This window comes from Falco punctatus (genome assembly GCF_963210335.1).
Source record: "Falco punctatus genome assembly, chromosome: 7".
Classification (NCBI taxonomy): domain Eukaryota; kingdom Metazoa; phylum Chordata; class Aves; order Falconiformes; family Falconidae; genus Falco; species Falco punctatus.
Window position 1 is genome coordinate 8213461 of NC_137587.1, and position 7096 is coordinate 8220556.

Consider the following 7096-nt stretch of genomic DNA (forward strand, 5'->3'; position numbering starts at 1 on the left):
GCTCCTGCAGTGTCCTGCCTGGAAAAGATGCAGAACAAAAGGAACCTTGGTCCAATACCTTTCCTTGCTGTGATATTCACCTGAGGGTGACGGGACTGCTCATCTGGCTTGAGTTTTACGGCTCAGGAGCTTCAAATCAGTCAGCTGAAACAAAAAGAAACGTTTTATTGTGCACTTTTCCTGCTAGCCAAAGTATCTTGAAAGCATGAAGAAGGGTCCCACCAAGTCCCAGGCTGGCAGCTTGTTGTCAGGGTATAATGTCTGATACTGAAGCCTGCTGAGGATGATGAGAATTTGAGAGCACCCAGACACCTGCAGAGGATGCTCAGTGTTTTGCAGGAAGAAATGTCTGTAGTACTTCCCCCTTCTCTTGTTCTTTCTTTTCTTTTAACTGCCTGAGATTTTCTGTGGGGGTTTTCCCCCTGGCATTCAGCCATTCCTTGTGCTGGTGCCATACTGGTGCCGGGCCAGCATTGTGGGCGGGGTTTGATGAAGGGTGCAGCTGTAGGCGTGTAAAGGGAAGGATCTTGGGTCCCTTAGGGAGATGCTTCCCACACCACTATGGGGACAAGGGCTCAGGGGCAACTTCAGGGCCAGTAGATGTAGGAGTGGATACACCACAGTCAGGGACAACAGCCCTGGCCTGAGCTCAGGCCCATAAGTGCCTTCCCTGCTGCAACAGTCCCTTCCCACCTAGCAGCAACATTTTCCCTTCCTGCTGTTACACTCTGACGCACTGAACTTTACACAGCTGCAAAAAAAGTTTGTTTCCTGACACCACCAGCAAGCAGCAAATGAGTGCAACGTTGATTTTTGAGACAGCTTTCCTAACACAGCAGGGTGTGCTGTAAACGGTGACTTAGAGCACTTTTCTCAAACAGGCCTGGCACTTCATTGCATGGGCCAGCTAGAACGTCCCAGAGCATCGTCAGCAACATGATTTCCAACTCCTTGGAAACGTGTTGGCCATTCGGTCTTTCTCTTCTGCTCCCAAAAAAAAGATGTGTAGATATTGGTATGACTCCAAGAATGAGGGAGATAGATAGGCTAAGAAGGAGAGGGAGACATGTAAGGACTTTCATGCAGGATGAGGCAATGTTAGTGACTGCTCTAATTTTATTTCTTTTTTTGTGGCAAGAGCTCTCTATTCCTTATTAAGCACCTGTAAACAGCTGGCATCCCACAGTCGCAGGACTTCCCCTGTTAGCCGCTGCCAGCACCAGAGAACTGTAGCCATCCTGTCAGTTCCTTGCCTGCAGACAAGCAGCAGTCCCATGCAGCAGCATCAACTCAGGCAGAGCATAGAAATGCAAATATTGTTTTGAAGGATGGCCTTCCTTGTACCCTAGGCATCAAGTCCTGTTTAAAAAAAAATACTGTGAGTTAGAAGACCTCTAAGACATGTCTTAGAAAGCAACCAGGGTTTTTTTCCTTGTCTAAATTTACCCATAGTGCTCACACTATTGAGGCCACCCAAGTCTTGGACTTTGTGACAGAAGCAGCAACATCCCGGTCTGTGCGGTGGGTTGCTATTCAGATGTTCCAAAGGTGGGTTTTATTCAATAGACATAAAATAACTTTTACAGCCTACTGAACAACTCATTCTTCATTTTGAGGCCAGTGACCCTTTGTCAATAAACTTTTCACTCTGTCTTCTGAAGTGCTGGAAATCCATTCGCTAAAGAACACTGTCACAGAGATAGAGAACAAGCCTTTTTGAAGAGTGGGCTTCTAGGTGCATTTTTTTCCCCTTCAATGCCAATTCTCCTCTTCATCCACATGGCTTATTGACCTGAAAATGTCTCTCAAATAGAAAGATATAACAAACCATGGATATGTTGTTATGTGGCAGATTATTTACTCATTTACTTTAGAAGTATTTGGATTAGTTGTCCATGTATGGCACTAGCTGGATCATAACGTGTCCCTGTATAAATACCTTGTACACCAAGCATTATTCCCAGCTCAGTTTTACACTGTATCATCGCTGGGAGGTTTGTAATGAGAAAACAGCTGCTGTTTCAGCCTGGGGAAAGCTCAGCACACTGGGGCAGGAGATATGGCTGTATAAACCCCCTTTCTTTCTCAACACTGTCCTTGAAGGAAGGGTGGGGGGAGCAGGTGAAGATTGGCCAGATGGGAGCTGAGAAAGAGGTTCAGTAGCTTCAGTCATAAATTCAGACGCAGCACACACTTGACAGTGTGCTAAAGTCATGACCATCTGTCAACTGCTTAGTTACCCCCTCTCCTGTTGTTAATAAGCGTCCTCCTCACTGAAACCCCCAGCACAACCGATGCAGCACAAGTGGCAATCTGTGTCAAAATGATTAAAACCCGGCTGCCCAAAACTACGCTGTCAATCTGCCTGGCCGCAGTGTCGGGTGCCCCTCAGCTCTCAGGTACTTCCAACAATGGAAGCAATAGCCCAGGTCCTTCAGTCCTCCCTTTGGAGGTTTACAAAACACAACCCAAGAGGAAAGACTGAGGCAATAAGGTGACTTCATCTAGGCAAGACATGGTAGCAGCTTTCAAGTACATAAAATACCAGAGAGAGGGAAGTATTCACCTTCCTCTGTATCCACTGGGCATGGGATAAGGACTAAGCCTTCGACTGCTGCAAGGGAGTGCCAAGCTAGGCAGCAGGAAATACTCTGAAAGGATAACAATGAACTGAATGGATTGCCTGGGGGCTGTGGAGAATGTCCATCATCACAGATCTTCAGGACTTGATCAGACTTTTGTCTGCAAGGGATAGGTATACTTGGGGCAAGGATGTGGAGGAACTGGGAAAGATGGCTGAGTTGGCCTCTGAAGGTCATTTCTGACTGTAAGCAGGAGCTTGTCATTAGGTTTCTGTTCCAGGAAGATCAGGTCCACCCTGACAACTTCAGTAGCATAACCCAGAGATGAATGAGAGGGTCCTGAGCTCCCTTTTCCTCTGTTTTCCTGTCTGCACCCAGGCAGATTTGAAGCTGGTTGGCATTAAGGTATGCAGCTCTGCTGCTAACCATGCTAAATTTGTTTTATTGCTGAAATGAAGACATCAGCCCTCACATTGTACTTTTTGTGGCCATTCAACTTTACCTAACCAAACAGGAAACCTCTCCAGACATTGTGGGTGTTCAAATTGTGAAAGCTAACTAACTGGAAATAGGGGAAAATAAAGTTCACAAAGACTTGATAAGGCTTGTATTTAAGGCTGATAATTTAAGGCAAGCAGCACTGGGTTTACAGCACAGGGCATTCATTTCTTCCAGACTATCACAGAAAATAGCACAGATTAACTCACTCATTTCAGGGGAAAATCACCATCAGACTGTATCCTGAATGCTAAACTAATGGGGCTGTCGGAAGCAATGCGCATTTTGAGTTGCAAGAAATTATACATAATTTGGGAGGCAATTTAAAGTGAGACCTTGAAAGATGTTGAGCAGGCTGTATCAGAGCATGACATCACCTGTAAATGTATTTTATTCTGCTTAAAATGTCTGAGCACAAGGAACTAGGAGATTCAGGGACCAAGCTACCGAAACTGTCATCTGCCAGTCATCATCAAATGTAGCCCAGGTTATCGAACTAGAAGATGAAAACACCCACTGGCTGACAACTGCATAGATTATACCAGTGGTTTCCCACCCTGCTTGCCAAGGGGACATACTGGGAAAGAGCCTATACCAGAGAAAGCCCCTCCACACAAGTGGTCAGCAGGGGAGAGCGTGGTGGTGATGCTCAGCAACATCAAGGCTGGAGTGAAAGAGAGGGACTGGCAGCAGTACGCTGTGCTAATTTTGGGACAACATCTGCACAGTAGATAATAACAACAATAAATTGTTCTTACAGGTGCTCCTCAAGCCCAGCTGTCAAGGTCTTCCAGAGAGAGGCATATAGCATAATCCCTACCCTATTCAAGACAGGAAAATCTTGACACATAGGTGAAATGATTTACCTGCGGTTGAAAAGCAGGATGGGGAAAGACTCCATCTCCTGGGTCACAAACAGACTCTGTCCAGGGAAATGCTATCACCCCAGAGAAGGAAAAGGGAGATCATATTTCTGAGTGCCACACATCCAAGTTCTCTCATGTTGTTGAGTTTACAGTGCGAGAAAATCAAATTCCTGCAGTAAATATTGTTACTTTTTAATGCTTGCTCCCAATTAACTACTGTTCTCATTATTCACTTAATCCCCATGCTAATCTCCTTATTTACCCATATCTCTCTCTTATAAACACATGCACATGCATGGGCAAATTCATCCCCAGACAACTTCTCCCTCATCCTGCCAACAGCTCACCATATAAGAACAGCAGCACTGAAAGAGGAATTTTTTTTACTATATTCTAAAATATGAAGCCAGTATTTTGACAGTGACAAATCATAAGCATCAATTTTCAGGAGCATTTTAATGATATTGTGGGGGATAATCTGCTTCACCATTCTTTCATTCCAGTGGAAAACAGTTTTCCCTTCCCTTCCCTTCCCTTCCCTTCCCTTCCCTTCCCTTCCCTTCCCTTCCCTTCCCTTCCCTTCCCTTCCCTTCCCTTCCCTTCCCTTCCCTTCCCTTCCCTTCCCTTCCCTTCCCTGTCCTGTTCCTCCTTCCCTTCCCTTCCTTCCTTCCTTCCTCCCTTCCTTCCTTCCTCCCTTCCTTCCTTCCTTCCTTCCCTCCCTCCTTCCCCTTTCACTACAGCTTATGATGCTCCCTATGCAGGCAGGATTAATGTCTTTCATGACATGCAGTTCCTTCAGTCAGGAGTCTTTCATGACATGAAAAGGTTTGTCTGTAATTTCTTTTTATTATTATTATTTTGATATAAGCCATTAAAACATGGAGAAAACACTGATTATTTAAAGATAAAATCAGGCTGGGTCATGTATGTCTGCTGCAAGCCTCCATCTACTTTAAATTGATGAGTTGAGGGAATATTGGAGAATTTTTATTCTCAGTAGTCGTGACAGGAGAACGAGGGAGGTGGGAGTGAGAGCCAGAGCAGCTCTGAGCTGCTTTCCCTCCTGTTCTGCTGAAGGTGTCTCTTAGTTGTTTGTCACCACAAATCCAGTGCCTACAGGCTGGTTTGTGCTTGCTTTTATTATTGCCACCGTTTTTCTGAGAAATGTTGCATCATGAAAGTTATCCAAGAAAAAAAGTTATTCCTGATAAAGAACCCTTGAACACTGGGTGGCTGTCACCACCCTCCATGCCAGTACTCGTGCAGGAGACAGCCGCAGCCACCCTCTCCTCCAGACCTCTCTCCCTGGAAACTGAGACATGAAACACAGTTGAGTTTTGCTCTGAACCTTCTGGCAAAAGGAGAATCTCTTTTGGAGAAGCAGAGCCTGTGCTGAGGGGCTGGCCAGTGAGCCTAGGACCTAAGATGAAGTTAAACCCATCATCTTTCTTTGACTTTTGACCAGTGCAGTCTGAGTGTCCCCAGGGCCAAAGCTGCAGCCAGCAGCCCCCTCCTCTCCCCTTCCCATGTCACGGGTGGCTTCTCTGTGGAGGGAGATGGGGATGCTTTTCACCAGAGCTAGGAAGGTGCAGCACGTAGGTGTGCAGGAGAGGGAGAGGCTGTACACAGCGCCTGTGTAGACAGTACAAGGACTGCGTGGGTGGGCAGAGGGGGCTGAGGGTGTGCAGCTGTCAGAGGGCAAGCATGTCGCAAAGCTTCTACCAGCATGTCATACTGCCCAGGCACCACCTGCCCGGCCCAAAGCCTTTCCTAGCTACCTGCTGTTGTGCAGAGGTGCCCTGAAAACCCAGGGAGGCTTTGAACTGCAGAGTCTTTCCCCTAAATTTCCCCTTACATCAGGCGCTGGTTGTAACAGGGGCAGCTTTGGGGTGGCAGGGGGGCGTGCAGAAGCCTCCCCCCACCTCCCTCGCCCACACCGTGGGACGCGAGGATACTCTGCGGGCTGGAGAGGCAGGACGTCCCTTCCCACCCCCCTGCTCTCCCGGTGGCACTTGCCAGGGCCTCAGCGCCCCGGGGTCACCCGTCCCCTGCCCAGGGCCCGGGCCGTGCGCGCAGGGAGGCGGAGGGACCCGCCGCGGGTGGTGCTGAAGGGACAGCTCCGGGCCGCGCCGCGGGGACACGGGCGGGGACACGAGCAGGGACACGGGAAGGGACACGGGCAGGGACATGGGCAGGGACACGGGAAGGGACATGGACAAGGAAGGGACACGGGCAGGGCAGGGACATGGGTAGGGAAGGGACACGGGCAGGGACGCGGGCGGGGCAGGGACACGGGCAGGGACACGGGCCGGGCCGAGGCAGGGACATGGGCAGGGACACTGGCAAGGGGAGCGACAGGACACGGACAGAATCGGGGGAGAGAGAGAACCGGGCAAGAACAGGACTGGGAAAGGAGAGGGAGGGAGGGAGGGAGGGAGGGAGGGAGGGAGGGAGGGAGCGGGAGAAGAGAGGACAAGGGCTGAAAAGCACAGGGCGAGACACAGCGCGTGAGACGGAGACAGACACAGGGCAGGGACAGAGGGGGGGAACAGGACAGGGACAAGGCCGAAGCTGGCGGGACAGTAAAAGAGCCGGAGGGGAGGGGAGAGGGGGAGGGAGAGAGGGAGGCAGGGCACGGCAGGCGCCGGGCTGCCTCCGGCTTGGCAGCGGGGGGAGTTCGGCATGGCCGGGGGCGGCCGGAGCGGCAGCAGACACGCCGGTACCGGGCGGCACCCGCCGCGCCCGGGGACAAGGGGACTGCAAGGTGGCGGCGTGCAGCCCCCAGCACCGCGGGGCCCCGAGCCGCGGGGGCTCTGCAGACACCGAGGCTCTGGGGAACCCCTGGGGCTGGCGGCGAGGGGGTGCTGGGGGTGCCGGGGCACCCACACCGCCACCCAGCCAGCTCCCCGCTGCGTTCGGTCCCCCGGGCTCGCCTGTGCCCCGGCGATGCGGGCTGAGCCCCGGGGCCGCCCGCCCGGCGGGGATGCGCCGTGCCCGGCCGGAGCTGCGGCTGCGGTTGCGGGGCCGCCCGGCTCGGTAGCCCAGCGCCGCAGGTTGCATCCGGACAGCACTTCACCAGCTGTTTTGTGCATTTTCTAATTTCGTGCAGAACAGGGCAGCGGTCAAAGAGGTAATCTGTAGATCCGTGGC